This window comes from Rutidosis leptorrhynchoides, chromosome 4 (genome assembly GCF_046630445.1).
Source record: "Rutidosis leptorrhynchoides isolate AG116_Rl617_1_P2 chromosome 4, CSIRO_AGI_Rlap_v1, whole genome shotgun sequence".
NCBI lineage: Eukaryota > Viridiplantae > Streptophyta > Magnoliopsida > Asterales > Asteraceae > Rutidosis > Rutidosis leptorrhynchoides.
The window spans coordinates 612,375,898-612,391,462 of record NC_092336.1 but is presented as its reverse complement, the minus strand read 5'-3'; the positions used below and the strand labels follow the sequence as shown (position 1 = coordinate 612,391,462).

Sequence of the window (15,565 nt, the reverse complement as noted above, 5' to 3'; positions counted from 1 at the left end):
AAATAGGGGATACAAAGATATTTTTCACCACGCGTAATATAATTACATTAATAATACTTACCACTATAGTTTTACGATATTAAGTGAACTTTATAAATTTTACTACTTAAGAGATATAAAAGTATATTTTATCATATATAAACGTTAATATAAATTTTTATTAATAAATAACTTTTATTATTATAAAATCTAATAAATATATTTAAATATATAAAATGACTATAGTTAAGTTATATAATAAACACGTATAAATTTTAGAAGTCATTTTGGGTCAAGTTGAATTTTGTTGACTTTTGTTGACTTTTGCATATTAGTCTCGAGCATTAGGATTGTGGTACACTATGATTTGACCAAAAATTGTTAGACAAATATTGACCAACATATAAATATATATAATTAATATAGGTTCGTGAATCTGAGGCCAACCTTGCACTTGTTAAATGACGTTATATGTATTTTTACTACGAAATACAGTATGGTGAGTTTCATTTGCACCCTTTTATATATATTTTTGGGACTGAGAATACATGCGCTGTTTTTATAAATATTTTACGAAATAGGCACAAGTACTAAAACTAATTCTACGTGGGTTTAAACCAGAAATATACCCTTAGCTTGGTAACATTAAACTACTTGTCTATGTACGGTAGGTGCGAATCCTAAAGATAGATCTATTGGGCCTGACAAACCCCATCCTGACTATGGGATGCTTTAGTACTTCGAGGTTATTTTAAACACACCTGATCTGGTGTACTTCAGAGGGTAAAATATGAACGTTAAGGCTTGTTACCAGGTGCCTACAACTTATAGAATACTTTTATACACTTGCGAGTGTACATATATTTATAAACGGAAATATTGTGGTCTATTAATATATTGAAATGATTGTTATGATAAACCTATGAACTCACCAACATTTTGGTTGACACTTTAAAGCATGTTTATTCTCAGGTATTAAAGAAATCTTCCGCTGTGCATTAGCTCATTTTAAGGATATTACTTGGAGTCATTCCTGGCATATTTTGAAAGACGTTGCATTCGAGTCATTAAGTTAATCAAGATTATTATTAAGTCAATTATAGTTGGATGTATTATGAAATAGTGTGCATGCCGTCAACTTTCGTTGTAAAGAAAGTTTTTCTTTTAAAAACGAATGCAATGTTTGTAAAATGTATCATATAGAGGTCAAATACCTCGCGATGTAATCAACTATTGTGAATCGTTTATAATGTATATGAACGGGTCCTTTCAATAATGGAGAACATGCTAGTTAAAGTTGGTACTTTAGTATTTCCAGTAGATTTTGTTATTTTGGACATGGAAGAAGATTCTCGAGTTCCTCTCATATTAGGAAGAACATTCTTAAACACGGCCAAAGCAATAATAGACGTGTTTGGTAAGAAACTGACCCTAAGTATAGAGGATGAGAGTGTTACCTTTTCAGTTGATAGAGCCATGCAACAACCGCAATCTGCAGATGATACATGTTATTATATTCAAACTATAGAATCACATGCAGAATTGTTAGAAGAATTTTGATAATGCTAAAAACGAACATATATTTCATAGCATTATTCCTCAAGAAAGATAAGCTTTTAGTTGCAACTGTTCTATTTACAAGTGATATTCGTTTAAATAATAAAAGGTGAAGACAAAAGACAGATTCGACGAATTGAAGACGCAAACGACCAAAAAGCTCAAAAGTACAAAATACAATCAATGAGGTTCCAATTATTGATAAGAAACGTCTCAAAATTACAAGAGTACAAGATTCAAAACGCAAAGTACAAGATATTAAATTGTACGCAAGGACGTTCGAAAATTCGAAACCGGGAACAGAGTCAACTCTCAACGCTCGATGCAACGGACTAAAAAAATTACAAGTCAACTATGCACATAAATATAATATAATATATAATTAATTCTTAAAATTAATATATATATTATATTATATTATAAAACCGTCGGCAGAAGAAAACAACCAAATGTGAGCCTCCCCAGCTGGCCATGCGATCGCATGGCCTTGAAGAACAAAGCTCATGCGATCGCATGAGCTCCTTTTTCAGTTCACAGGCCTATAAATTCGCAGTTTGGTGAACGTAAAATCCATCCATCAATCTCTCTATCTATATGTAAACGTATATATTTATATTTTAATTTTAATTTTAATTTTAAATCCTAATAATAAGGCTATGTTAGCGAATGTTGTAAGGGTGTAAGTCGAAATTCTGTCCGTGTAACGCTACGCTATTTTTAATCATTGTAAGTTATGTTCAACCTTTTTAATTTAATGTCTCGTAGCTAAGTTATTATTATGCTTATTTAATCCGAAGTAATCATGATGTTGGGCTAAAAATATTAAAATTGGGTAATTGGGCTTTGTACCATAATTGGGGTTTGGACAAAAGAACGACACTTGTGGAAATTAGACTATGGGCTATTAATGGGCTTTATATTTGTTTAACTAAATGATAGTTTGTTAATTTTAATATAAAGATTTACAATTGGACGTACCTATAAATAACCATATACACTCGATCGGACACGATGGGCGGGGTATTTATATGTACGAATAATCGTTCATTTAACCGGACACGAGAATGGATTAATAGCCACTAGAATTATTAAAACAGGGGTGAAATTATGTACAAGGACACTTGGCATAATTGATAACAAAGTATTAAAACCTTGGGTTACACTCAGTCGACATCCTGGTGTAATTATTAAACAAAGTATTAAAATCTTGTTACAGTTTAATTCCCCAATTAGTTGGAATATTTAAACTTCGGGTATAAGGATAATTTGACGAGGACACTCGCACTTTATATTTATGACTGATGGACTGTTATGGACAAAAACCAGACGGACATATTAAATAATCCAGGACAAAGGACAATTAATCCATGGGCATAAAACTAAAATCAACACGTCAAACATCATGATTACAGAAGTTTAAATAAGTAGAATTCTTTTATTTTATATTTAATTTCCTTTATTTTATATTTAATTGCACTTCTAATTATCGCATTTTTATTTATTGTTATTGTATTTAATTGCACTTTTAATTATCGTACTTTTTAATTATCGCAAGTTTATTTTATCGCACTTTTATTATTCGCAATTTCATTATCGTTATTTACTTTACGCTTTAAATTAAGTCTTTTATTTATTATTTTACATTTTGTTTTAACTGCAACTAAAGTTTTTAGAATCGACAAACCGGTCATTAAACGGTAAAAACCCCCTTTATAATAATAATATTATATATATTTGTATTTTTATAAATTTAAACTAATATAGCGTTAAGCTTTGTGAAAAAGATTCTCTGTGGAACGAACCGGACTTACTAAAAACTACACTACTGTACGATTAGGTACACTGCCTATAAGTGTTGTATCAAGGTTTAAGTATATCCATTCAATAAATAAATAAATATCTTGTGTAAAATTGTATCGTATTTAATAGTATTTCCTTGTAAAATTTAATAGTATTTTATACCCCTTAGCTTTAACATCAAGTATTTTTTGGCGCCGCTGCCGGGGAACTTAAAAATTTAGCTTAAAAGCCGGAAGTGCAACGCTATATAAAAAAAAAGATTGTTATTTTTAGTTTACTTTTATAAAAATACGTTTTTGTAAAAATACGTTTTAAAAATTCAAAAATATAAAAAGAAAAACAAAAATTTATATATTTTTAAGAGTTTGTTAAATATATAAGTTTTATAAAGTTTCTTTATTTTTATTTTTAGTATTTAAAAATATAAATTTTATTTAAATATTGTGTTTTTTTTATAAAACATCAAAACAGCAAAATAGAAAAAAAAAATATAAAAGTTTACGGGCTACACTGTAGCAGCCCAACTCATCTGGCCCGATTTTCTACTTCATGCGTTCGCATGAATATGTAGCGACCCCGACAAATCGTCAAGTGACGGCGTCGACTACGTAGGTCCCATTACATGGTCATAAGTCTTTAAGACAACGTTTGACCAAAATATGTCGCATTCATTTCAATGTAAAAGGGTGTTTCAAGTTTACAAAAAGAAGTTCGACGGCTAGTTACATTACAATGTTAAATACAATTGAAACCTATGCGACACAATTTAAAAGTAGCCAAAAGGATGCTCCAAATATGCATGTATACTCGACATCCAAGCAAGTATCAAAAGAGTGCGGAAGCATGTATCACTTAAGCATTCAAAACCTGAGAAAAACATAGAAGAATCTGTCAACGAAAACGTTGGTGAAATCATAGGTTTAATAAATGAGTATGTAAGTAAAATAAGTTGAACCACAAGTTATAGTATAAGTCGATTTTCCGAATCGTTTGAATTCCATAAGTATTGTTGTTTACCAAGCACCCAATTATCAAAGCTTAACCGTATCATTTACCTCAGCATAAAAGTGTTAGAACATACACCGTACCAGAATATATTTCATTCGCTTAACGGTAGCGAACCGTCCGAATGAGGGTTAGTCAAACCCGTATGGATCCACACAACATAGTCTCGCTTACACCATCTGATGTAATTAATGATAATTGAATTGAGGATTTTCGTTCAAACTCGTCCGTATCTTTGTATTCGTATTCGTGTTCGATGTATAAAAGTATGAAAGGTATATATACATATGAAATGTATATAAGTACGTAATGTATATGTTTCTCAGCCCACGATTTAAAGTATAAAAGTTGTTGAAAAGTGGGACTATGATCTCACCTCGAGTGCACGAGTATAAAAGTACTTCACATAGTAAACGTGTGCATGAAAGTTGCTTAGCCTTGACCTAAACAAGTAAGTTATATCAATTAACCGGTTACGACACAAGCTCGGGTGAAATGTGTTCAATTAGTCCTATGGCTCGTTACGACTCGATTATTATAGCATGTGAACCACGTTGTCAAGTTTCATACAAGAATTACGTATAAAAGCATGTTAGAACGATTGCATAAACGTTTGGTTAAGTTTGACTAAAAGTCAAACTTGGTCAAAGTCAAAGTCAACGGGGTCGGGTCGGGTATCCGACAATTTTTCTAAGTTATATAATCATATATGAGCATGTTGGCCAAGTTTCATGTTAATCGGAGGTCCGTAGCATAGCAAACATTTTACGTCAAATGACCAAGCAAAACAGCCCATTTTAGTGTATCAAGACGGTGTCCCAAAATCAGGACGGTGTCCCAATATGAAGAGTGGGACGGCGTCCCAAAATCAGTACAGTGTCCCAATATGAAGAGTGGGACGACGTCCCAAAAATCAGGACGGCGTCCCAATGGGCATTCAGGTCCTGTTTGCAGAAAAACACAAGTGCACGACCCAAACTTCAAACAATCACAATTTATGATCCGCAAACAATTAGAACATGTATCTTATATCACCGGAAAGCTCTTTCGACAAGGAACGCAACTAAGCACTTTTCATCAAGCAAAAACATCATATACAATAACCAAAATCCCGTCAAGTGACCAATAAAGGTTTATTTTCAAGTTTCAAGTTCATCAATTGCAAATTAAGTTTCGGGAATCCAATTTATACATATGATATGCCGTTTTGAAGGTAATGAAACGTGTAATACAACTAAACACTTATCAATAACATTAATAAGCATTCAACGCATCAAAAGTTCGTTTTAAGAGTTGTCAAACCTTAACCAAACCTCAAAATCACTAATCATGTTAATGTAAGGTTTTCATGTCAATCAACACACCAAAACGAAGCTATTGAAGTAACTAACACTTTGAACACACAAACATTAACATCTAAACACATTTCATCATCCAAAATCAAAGATTAAGCATACACTTTTCATTTTCAAGCTAGTTACACCAAAACATCAAGATCGAGCATACAAATCATATATTCATGTTATACACGAGCCATAGACACTAACTAACAACATATCAAGTCAAAAACACGAATTTGAGAAATCTAGAGTTTTAGAAATGTTACCCAAAATCGATGAAGTTAGTATCAAATCGTAGAGAATGACGAGAGGATTAAGAATATGTAGTCGGATTTGTTGTGAGCTTCCAAGATTGAATTTAGATGATGAATGAATGGAATGGGTTTGTGTGTGTGTTCTTGCTAGAGAGAAAGAGATAGAGATGGAGATGGTTGAATGGTGGTGATTGGGGTGGACTAGGTGACTTAGTCAACTAGTTTGCCCCGTGTCAATTTTAGTCCCTCGAGTTTGTAGTCGGGTGCGAAAATTAACCCAACGAATATTTTAAAAACGTTCGAGTAACGGGTGACGTTATAATTAGATAACGAGAATATTATGAACGTTAGTTAACGAAAGATACAAATTTGAATAACGAAAGATATTATAAAAAAAAAAGACGGTGTTAAAATAAATTTAACGAAAAATCACGGGATGTTACATTATCCACACCTCAAAAGAAATTTCGTCCCGAAATTTAGTTGGAAGTAGTAGTCGATGTCTCTTACTCGAGACCTAGCGTTGTTCAATCTACGGAGCAGTGAAGATACATCTTTAGGCATTTCCACGAATCTGAATAGTCGGGGTGTTACGTAGTAGTAAGGTTTGGTTTTACGATCCACAAGTTCAGCCGGTTTTCCTATGAAGAGTAGTTTGTCATCAATAGTTGGTGCATCTAGAAGGATTGCAAGTTCCTGTTCCGCAGGACACGTTTCTAAGTTTGTTACACGAAATGTAAGGTAAACGGAAACTTAATTGAGTCGACAGTTCTAAATGGTAGGGAGCGGTTCCAATACGCCCCAAGATTTCAAAAGGATCAATATTGTGGATATAAATTTCCTCGATTTCCCGAAACGGATTACACCTTTCCAAGGTGTGGTTTTCAATATTACACGGTTACTGACTTTAAATTTGAGAGATTTTCATCTAACATTGGTATAACTCCTTTGGCGACCACGGGCCATCTTGAGCCCTTCTCGGACTTGAACTATCTCAAAGGTTGTTTCTTGAATGATTTCGGATCTGATGATTTGCTTGTCACCTACTTCGGTCCAACGAATAGGAGAACAATATTTGTGGTTATATAAAGTTTCGAAAAGTGTGCGTTAACACGCGAGTGGTAACTACTGTTGTAAGAGGGATCAACTAAAGGCGACAATACAAGTTTGTAACATGTCTTTCCAAGATGTAAATTGTTCGTTTGCTTAGCTCGTCTGTTTGTGGAAGATACGCAGTACTCACGTCTAAACGTGTTCCGAAGGCTTCTTGTAAACAAGATGTGTAACGAGTATTTTCGATCCGGGATAATTGACAATGATACACCGTGTTGGAATATAATTTCTTAAGATATGCTTGGACAAGTTAGTTAGGGTTCGAAAGCGTTTGTTGGAACAGGTTTCTTGTCGGCTACGTCGATTTTTGAGTCGAGAGAGTATGCCTTTCGGCGTTCAAGTAGAAATATTTCCATATTTAAGTTCCATCTGGCGCTATATGAATTTAGCTAGTAATGTTGGTGTGAAAAATCACGCTTAAGGTCCGGGCACGGAGAGGTTTAAATTTCCAACTTAATGAGTTATCGAGGGTAAAGGACGAGCATCACGAGAAAAAGTCGGAAATGAGCTTTCGGTAAGGATCTAAGATTTTACGAACACAAGTCAGAGTTGTGAGGGTTTCCCGATTACGTGTGGCTTCGATTGCGAGATTTATTGTAATACCCTGACCACTAACAACATGGTCTAGAAATTGGACTTTGTTTAACCAAAGTTCACACTTGGAGATTTTGGTATAGAGTTGCTCTTTCCTCAAGAGTTCGAGCGTAAGACAAAGATGTTGTTCGTTTTCTTCTTTGCTTGAATTGAATAGGTTAGAACATCACATATGAATATGATGACAGATCTGTCTACCCATCAGGCCCATCAGGCCCATGAATACGGAGGAAGCCTTTGTTAAACTGAACGACACTATAAGAAATTCATAACCATCGTAACGAATTTTGAAAACCGTTTTGGAGATAACCGGAATGGGGGTCGATTTTGGAATACACACGGAATTCTTGTGATTGATCAAGAGGTCATTGGTACGGGAAAGAGAATATCGGTTCTTAACCGAAAATTATTTAGTTCACGATAATCTATACACATGTAAGGGATCATTTTCTTCTTAACGAATAGGTTTTGAGTCCCCTAGTTCTATAAGTGTCAAGTCAAAATTCAAATTCTCCACCCAAAAAGTTTAACGTAATAGTTTTCCGTCGGTCACCTGCATGGCATAGGTAGTGTCTAGGGGATATGGTGGTGTGCAAAGAGTACGAGTCAAGGCCTTGGTTATAAAACGTCTAACGGTACCCGAATTGAATAAACATGAAATATAAGGTTGTTGAGAAGAAACGTACCCGTGACTAGTTGTCATCTCGGGCTCCCTCGGTGTTAATGTTGAAATTTCGGCCGCGTGCATTGGGGTTGGTCTCCTTCTCTGGGCACGCATTCTTAAAATGACCCGGTTGGCCACATTTGAAACAAACGCCCGACCGGTGTGCATTGGGCGCCTTTTGGGCGACGGGGGCGACGCTCCTACAATCGTTGGCCGTATGACCACTTCCTTGGAACCGGTGGCAAGTTAACTTACCACATTCACCATAATGACGGTTGCGGCATTTGTTGCAAAATGGTTTGCTACATTCGCTATAATGATGTTTGTGGCACTTGTTGCAAGATGGTAGACTTCCGGCATAGCCTTTCTTGTCGTTGGAGGTGAAAGGCTTCTTGGCGGGGTTGTTGTTGTAGTTGTTCAATTCGGGGGCTTCCCATTTTCTTTTGTTGCCACCCGACTTATCCTCGGCTTTATATGCCGACACCTCAATTTCATCCACCGTTTCGATCAATTGGCGGGCCATATTCAAAGCCTCTTGGTGATTAGCGGGTTTGGATGACATTACTCCTTGTTTGATGCTCTTAGGAAGACCATCCATGTACAGCTCAACCCTTAGAGACTCGGTACTCACGAGATTTGGGCACATCAAGGCTAGCTCAGAAAATCATTGATTATAGGCCTTTAGGTCATTCCCGACCGCTTTTAAAGTTCTTAGCTCGTGTTCAAGCTTGCGGGTCTCTTCGCGCGGGAAGTATTCGGTGATCATCTTTCCTCTTAAGTCGACCCAAGAGAGAGCGTGGGCTTCGTGGATACCCACCGATTGTACATACGTATTCCACCATGTGAGAGCGATACCGGTGAAGGTGTGAGTGGAAAATCTGACCTTGTCTTGGTCCCGACAACCGCTTATGCTAAAGACAGCTTCTGTTTGCTCAAACCATCGGGTGAGCACGACCGGTCCCCCGGTTCCATCAAAAGTGTGAGGTTTGCACCCCATGAAGTTCTTATAGGAGCACCCTTCGTTTGAATTACCGGCTCTATTGTTGTTGTTGTTGTGATTGTTGTTATTGTTATTGTTGTTGGAAGAGTGACCGGCCATGGCCGCATCCACGGCGGTGGCTATCATTCGTTGTATAGTTTGTTCGGGAGTTTCGGGAGGAGCGCGTCGACGAGCCATTGTTCCTTCAAAACACAAGAATATCGTTGGTTAGTATTCTCAATAATACTAACCGTGATATGGAATAAGGATAGAGAGACAATTTTTGCTTGACTCGCCTTAAATTCTTTATGTCATAACGTCAGAACGTCCATGTGAATCACCGTAATATAATCCCGGAAATTATATTACCCTGATTTACATGTGCATTTAACATTACATCATAAAGTCAAGGTGGCGCGTCAACAAAATTTATCAACGTAAGATCAAGATCGAATACGAGTTAGATATGATGGAAGAGTTCGAGTATAATGCACAAATAGTCAAGTAATTCCTACTCCAGTCTATATGCCGGTTGTAGTCTAGATTCACCTATGTACCCTATGACTCGGGGTGGACACAAATGAACTCTAAATCCCTACAACCAATGCTCTGATACCACTTGTAGCGACCCCGACAAATCGTCAAGTGACGGCGTCGACTACGTAGGTCCCATTACATGGTCATAAGTCTTTAAGACAACGTTTGACCAAAATATGTCGCATTCATTTCAATGTAAAAGGGTGTTTCAAGTTTACAAAAAGAAGTTCGACGGCTAGTTACATTACAATGTTAAATACAATTGAAACCTATGCGACACAATTTAAAAGTAGCCAAAAGGATGCTCCAAATATGCATGTATACTCGACATCCAAGAAAGTATCAAAAGAGTGCGGAAGCATGTATCACTTAAGCATTCAAAACCTGAGAAAAACATAGAAGAATCTGTCAACGAAAACGTTGGTGAAATCATAGGTTTAATAAATGAGTATGTAAGTAAAATAAGTTGAACCACAAGTTATAGTATAAGTCGATTTTCCGAATCGTTTGAATTCCATAAGTATTGTTGTTTACTGAGCACCCAATTATCAAAGCTTAACCGTATCATTTACCTCATCATAAAAGTGTTAGAACATACACCGTACCAGAATATATTTCATTCGCTTAACGGTAGCAAACCGTCCGAATGAGGGTTAGTCAAACCCGTATGGATCCACACAACATAGTCTCACTTACACCATCTGATGTAATTAATGATAATTGAATTGAGGATTTTCGTTCAAACTCGTCCGTATCTTTGTATTCGTATTCGTGTTCGATGTATAAAAGTATGAAAGGTATATATACATATGAAATGTATATAAGTACGTAATGTATATGTTTCTCAGCCCACGATTTAAAGTATAAAAGTTGTTGAAAAGTGGGACTATGATCTCACCTCGAGTGCACGAGTATAAAAGTACTTCACATAGTAAACGTGTGCATGAAAGTTGCTTAGCCTTGACCTAAACAAGTAAGTTATATCAATTAACCGGTTACGACACAAGCTCGGGTGAAATGTGTTCAATTAGTCCTATGGCTCGTTACGACTCAATTATTATAGCATGTGAACCACGTTGTCAAGTTTCATACAAGAATTACGTATAAAAGCATGTTAGAACGATTGCATAAACGTTTGGTTAAGTTTGACTAAAAGTCAAACTTGGTCAAAGTCAAAGTCAACGGGGTCGGGTCGGGTATCCGACAATTTTTCTAATTTATATAATCATATATGAGCATGTTGGCCAAGTTTCATGTTAATCGGAGGTCCGTAGCATAGCAAACATTTTACGTCAAATGACCAAGCAAAACAGCCCATTTTAGTGTATCAGGACGGTGTCCCAATATGAAGAGTGGGACGGCGTCCCAAAATCAGGACGGTGTCCCAATATGAAGAGTGGGACGGCGTCCCAAAAATCAGGACGGCGTCCCAATGGGCATTCAGGTCCTGTTTGCAGAAAAACACAAGTGCACGACCCAAACTTCAAACAATCACAATTTATGATCCGCAAACAATTAGAACATGTATCTTATATCACCGGAAAGCTCTTTCGACAAGGAACGCAACTAAGCACTTTTCATCAAGCAAAAACATCATATACAATAACCAAAATACCGTCAAGTGACCAATAAAGGTTTATTTTCAAGTTTCAAGTTCATCAATTGCAAATTAAGTTTCGGGAATCCAATTTATACATATGATATGCCGTTTTGAAGGTAATGAAACGTGTAATACAACTAAACACTTATCAATAACATTAATAAGCATTCAACGCATCAAAAGTTCGTTTTAAGAGTTGTCAAACCCTAACCAAACCTCAAAATCACTAATCATGTTAATGTAAGGTTTTCATGTCAATCAACACACCAAAACGAAGCTATTGAAGTAACTAACACTTTGAACACACAAACATTAACATCTAAACACATTTCATCATCCAAAATCAAAGATTAAGCATACACTTTTCATTTTCAAGCTAGTTACACCAAAACATCAAGATCGAGAATACAAATCATATATTCATGTTATACACGAGCCATAGACACTAACTAACAACATATCAAGTCAAAAACACGAATTTGAGAAATCTAGAGTTTTAGAAATGTTACCCAAAATCGATGAAGTTAGTATCAAATCGTAGAGAATGACGAGAGGATTAAGAATATGTAGTCGGATTTGTTGTGAGCTTCCAAGATTGAATTTAGATGATGAATGAATGGAATGGGTTTGTGTGTGTGTTCTTGCTAGAGAGAAAGAGAGAGAGATGGAGATGGTTGAATGGTGGTGATTGGGGTGGACTAGGTGACTTAGTCAACTAGTTTGCCCCGTGTCAATTTTAGTCCCTCGAGTTTGTAGTCGGGTGCGAAAATTAACCCAACGAATATTTTAAAAACGTTCGAGTAACGGGTGACGTTATAATTAGATAACGAGAATATTATGAACGTTAGTTAACGAAAGATACAAATTTGAATAACGAAAGATATTATAAAAAAAAAGACGGTGTTAAAATAAATTTAACGGAAAATCACGGGATGTTACAGAATATATAGCATACACTCCATGCGATCGCATGGAGTGATTTGACTCGTCTGAAACATAAGCTGTACGAAATTAGGGTTTATAATAATAATTATTATTAATTAATAACCCTAATTAGGTTATAATTATTTTATTATTTAGTTTAGTTTATTTATAATTTGTATTTTAAGTCTAAATTAGTTTTAATAATTTATAAAATTAATAGTTTTATAAAATAAATAATATAAAAATAATATTTTTATAAAAATTGTAATTTTTACAACTTTTTATATATTTTTATATTTTGTCCCCTTTTTAATAGTTTTAGCGTAATTTTTGTATTTTTCGCTCGTATTTATTTTTAATTCATAGTTTTTGCCATAGTTATTTTTATTTCTAGATTTTTAGGCCTTGCCGTAAAATCCCTTAAGTGCTTTTTCTTTAGACTAAGATTTAGGTGCTTTAGAATTTTGCGACGCCTTTTTAAGTTTTAGTACCTTTTTAAGTTATTTCCATTTGGGATATAGTTTTACTTGTAAGCTTTAAGACGCAACTTTTAGTTTTATATTTTTAGTTCCTTTTTAAGTTTAGACGCGCTATTTTCTTATTTCTCGACGCCTTTTACCTATGTATCAATTATCATTCCAATTAGTAATCTCAATTTGCGATTATAATTTTAAGTTAGTGATAGTAATAAGGTTGGGTTAGTCGAGTGTTTTTAAGTTCTATAAGTCACTCTTTTTCTTTCTTATTTTTATTTTTCGATTTTTTTCCGACTCACTCTTTTTTTTCTTATTTCTCGCTATTCTAGTTTTTAGGACATAGATTTTTATTCTACTTCTTATCTAAATTTCTTAAAATTACGAAAATTTATTTTAAGTGGTTAAATTGATAGACATCAAAATTTTCTGGTTCGTAGTAATAGTTGGATTTGTACGTGGACCGGGTTATTGGAGCCAAACAGTCCTCAATTATATTGAGACCAAACGAATCCTGCCCCTCTGCTGCATCTTTTAGCTATTCGAAACGTGGGCAAAATCAGAAAAGTCTATTGATTGGATAACTTATATACTTTTTCTTTCATTTTTAAAAACTAATAGGATATTCAGTGAATGCACCGAGCAAGACGTTTACCACCTTTTGTACGTTCACCACCTGTAACTAGATCAAGACATTTAGCAAATAATACCGCCGTTGATTTTTCTTTAGAATCTTCATCCAGTCGACCAAGTACTCCAATTCAAATTTCCGATAATCCATTTTTTGAACCCGACCTCACAATTGAGAATCCGGAGAATATTCAGGGACGATTCATAGATCCTGAACCATTAAATTTTCCTCCGGAACCACCAATCATTCAAACAGAGATTGTTGAGGAACGGACCATTAAATCAGAATCCTCTAGTGATTCCGATTCAACAAATTCAATTATGGAGAATCTGGAACCTTTAAGTATGGAAGACTGAATGAGAGCTAAACGCACTGGCCAAGGTCACGCAATTACTCATCCAGACATTAATGCGCCAGATTATGAAATCAAAGGACAAATTCTACACATGGTGACTAATCAATGCCAATTTAGTGGTGCGCCAAAGGAAGATCCAAATGAACATCTTCGTACCTTTAATAGGATCTGCACACTATTTAAAATCCGAGAAGTGGAGGATGAACAGATATATCTCATGTTATTTCCCTGGACTTTAAAGGGAGAAGCCAAAGATTGGTTGAAATCGTTACCTGAAGGGGCGATTGATACATGAGACGTTTTAGTTGAAAAATTTCTTAAACAATTCTTTCCTGCATCTAAAGCCGTAAGACTTCAAGGAGAAATTGTTACGTTTACACAGAAACCGAATGAAACTCTATATGAGGCGTGGACAAGATTTAGAAAGTTATTAAGAGGATGTCCGCAACATGGTTTAGATACCTGTCAAATAGTACAAATATTCTACCAAGGATGCGACATCACTACAAGGAAAGACATAGATATAGCAGCTGGTGGTTCCATTATGAAGAAAACCGAAACTGATGCTTATAAAATTATTGATAACACTGCTTCCCACTCACATGAGTGGCACCAAGAAAAAGATATCGTTAGATCATCTAAAGCAGCTAGAGCCGATTTTAGCCATGACTTAGATTCCATTTCCGCAAAGATAGATGCTGTCGAGAGACGAATGGAAAAGATGACTAAAGATATACACTCAATATGAATTAGTTGTGAGCAGTGTGGAGGACCACATTTGACAAAAGATTGTCTCAGTATTGAATTAACAATGGAACAAAGAGAGAATATTTCATACATAAACCAAAGGCCTGGAAATAATTATCAGAATAATTATCAACCGCCAAGACCGATTTACAATCAAAACCAGAACTATAACCGAAATATTCCATACAACAACCAACAAGGTCCTAGCAATCAACAAGTATCCAATAATACTTACAACCAGCAAAGACCTAATTTTCAAAACAAACCACCACAACAAACCGATGATAAAAAGCCGAATTTAGAAGATATGATGACGAAGCTAGTTGAAACTCAAAAGCAGTTTTTCACATCTCAAAAACAAACCAATGAACAAAATGCTCAAGCATTTAGAAATCAACAAGCTTCTATTCAAAATCTGGAACAAGAAGTAAGTAACCTAGCAAGCTTAATAGGTGAAAGAAAACCGGGAAGTCTACCTAGTGATACAAATGCTAACTCCAGGAATGAAACAGCTAAAGCCATTACCACAAGAAGTGGTACAACACTTAAACCACCTGAAATACTTGTAACTTCTGATGAAGCTATTCCTACTCCACAAGAACCACAACCTGATCAAGATAAGGAAAAAGAACCGGTAGTTGAAAAGGTTAATGAAGATAACACAGTTAAGGCTAAACCTTATGTTAAACCATACCAACCACCACTTCCTTACCCGAGTAAAATGAAGAAAGAGAAACTTGAAGCCGAGCAATCCAAATTCTTGGATATGTTTAAACAGATTAATGTAAATCTTCCTTTCATTGATGTGATTTCAGGAATGCCTAGATATGCTAAATTCTTGAAAGATCTGATCACGAATAGAAAGAAAATGGAAGAACTCTCGGCTGTTACTATGAAAGCTAATTGTTCAGCAGTGCGGTTGAATAAGATACCAGAAAAACTATCTGATTCAGGAAGTTTCACAATTCCATGTTTTCTGGGTAGTCTTAGTTCAATAGAAGCATTGGCAGACT

At 35.3% G+C, this 15,565-nt stretch overlaps 1 non-coding gene across 1 annotated transcript; it reads right to left on the bottom strand.

Annotated features, from left to right (window-relative positions):
- Positions 1-14,154: 14,154 nt before the first annotated feature.
- On the bottom strand, positions 14,155-14,261 carry LOC139846187 (small nucleolar RNA R71). The gene has a single exon (XR_011758923.1). It is a non-coding gene; the product is annotated as a small nucleolar RNA R71 (small nucleolar RNA).
- Between the last annotated feature and the right edge of the window lie 1,304 nt (positions 14,262-15,565).